The following is a 2,484-nucleotide window of genomic DNA, read 5'->3' on the forward strand; positions in this document are numbered from 1 at the left end:
GAAAATGTACACAAATTTCAATTTACAATTGAAGTTTCAATAGTATTAGGTTAAAACATCAATCAATAATATATCATTACTAAATATAACCCTTAAGACAGAAACCTAATATAAAGCATTACTAACAGTACCTTCTTGGCCTCGGCGGCAGGTGCGGCAGCTGCAGCGGCTCCACCAGCAGCAGCAGCGACAGGAGCAGATACAGCAACAGCGGCACCACCTGCAGCGCCAGCGTTCAAAACGAGATCGTCAATGCTCTTATTCTGAACAAGTTTGGCGAATAAGTTTGGCCAGTATGATTCGACAGTGACGCCAGCAACCTTCAAGATAGTGTTAATCTTCTCCGCCTACAAAAATAAAAAGCAAAGAAATTTGAGATCTGAAAATGAATTTGGTAAATTAGAAAGATTTAGGTTTCTGATTTAAGGTTTCTGATTTAAGGTTTCAGACTTTAGGGTTTCAGGATTAAGGTTTCTGATTTAGGGTTTCAAGTATAGGGTTTCATGTTTAAGGTTTCGAGTTTTGGGTTTAGGATTTAGGGTTTCAGGTTTTGGGTTTTTTGTTCTAGGTATAGGGTTTCTATCTTTGGGTTTAGGGTTTCGGGATAAGGATTTCTGGATTAGGGTTTCAGGTTAACGGTTTCAGATTCGGGGTTTAGGGTTTAGGATTTAGAATTTTTAGTTTCGGGTTTCGAGTTTAGGATTTCAGGTTTAAGATTTCTGGTTTAGGATTTTGGGTTTAGGGTTTCGAGTATAGGGTTTCTGGATTTAGGTTTAAAGTTTCTGGTTTCGGGTTTAGGGTTTCGGGTTTCAATATTATGGTTTCAGGTTAAGGATTTTGGGTTTCGAGTTAAGGGTATCAGGTTTAGGATTTCGGAATTTGAGTGTCGAGTTTAGAGTTTCTGGATTTAGGTTTAAGGTTTCTAGTTTTGGGTTTCGAGTTTCGGGTTTTAGGTTTCGGGTTTAGGGTTTCAACATTAAGGTTTCATTTTTAGGGTTTCAAGTTAAGGGTTTCGTGTTTAGGGTTTCAAGTTAAGTGTTTCAGGATTAGGGTTTTAGTTTTAGAGTTTCAGGTTTAGGGTGTCGGGATTCAAGTTTAATGTTTCGGGTTTAGGGTTTCAGGTTTAGGGGTTTAGGGTTTAGGGTTTACGGTTTAGGGTTTAGGATTTCTGGTTTAAGTTTCGAGTTTAGTGTTTCAGGTTTAGAGTTTTGGGTTTCGGGTTTCGGGTATAGAATTTCTTGTTTAAGATTTTGGGTTTACGGTTTTGCGTTTAGGGTTTCGAGTTTCTGGATTTAGGGTTTAGTGTTTCGACATTAAGGTTTCAATTTTAGGGTTTCGAGTTAAAGGTATCGTGTTTAGGGTTTCAGGATTAGGGTTTTAAGTTTAGGGTTTCAGGTTTAGGGTTTCGGGTTTACAGTTTTTGTTATCGGGTTTAGAGTTTTGGGTTTCGGGTTTAGGGTTTGAGGTTTGGGGTTTAGATTTTCGCGTTTCGGATTTTGGGTTTTTGGTTCTAGGTATAGGGTTTCTAGTTTTGGGTTTAGGGTTTAGGGATTCATGATTAGAGTTTCAGGTTCAGGGTTTCAGGTTTCAGGTTAAGCATTTCGGGTTTAGGGTTTAGTGTTTCGAATTTAGGGTTTCGAGTTTAGATTTGTGGGTTTAGCATTTCGAGTTAAGTCTGAAACCCTAAATCAGAAACCTTAATCCTTAATCCAGAAACCTAAATCAGAAACCTTAATCCGGAAACCCTAAACATCAAGCTATAAGTTTTTTAGTACAATATACAATATGCAGTTAATAAAGTCTGTGCAGTGCTGATTACGAACTGCATAACATAATAATACTACATTAAACTCAATTAATGTGAGAGCAAAATAATACCCAAAAATACTATTACTAATTGTGGATAATTACACTCAAAGAACTATTAAGCTACAATTGATAGTTGAATTCCCAAATTTCAATGAAACTACAACAATCAAATTACAATCTTGTTACCATAAGGCAATTAATATCTTTGTTGTCGTTCAGATAGCGAAATTACAAAATTTAACAGTAGGTTTACATATAAATATTCCGAACTGGGCTCAGAGAAACAAGAAACAGGACTCGGTATATAAAAGTGACAAGTATAAAAAAAATACAGCAAGCACAAATAATCTGTTCTATGTGTTCTCAAAAACTATTAAGTCTATTTCATGTCTTTATACATCTAAAAGGGTTACAGTCTACCCGCATTAAACAAAATTAAACCCCACTAATTATTGTCTAACCTGTTGAACATCGAGGTATACATTTAACACTACATTCAAAAAAGCCTCTATGAAATTATCATCCAAACTTGAAAATGTACACAAATTTGAATTTACAATTGAAGTTTCAATAGTATTAGGTTAAAACATCAATCAATAATATATCATTACTAAATATAACCCTTAAGACAGAAACCTAATATAAAGCATTACTAACAGTACCTTCTTGGCCTCG

This window comes from Cicer arietinum, unplaced genomic scaffold, assembly GCF_000331145.2.
Source record: "Cicer arietinum cultivar CDC Frontier isolate Library 1 unplaced genomic scaffold, Cicar.CDCFrontier_v2.0 Ca_scaffold_6412_v2.0, whole genome shotgun sequence".
NCBI lineage: Eukaryota > Viridiplantae > Streptophyta > Magnoliopsida > Fabales > Fabaceae > Cicer > Cicer arietinum.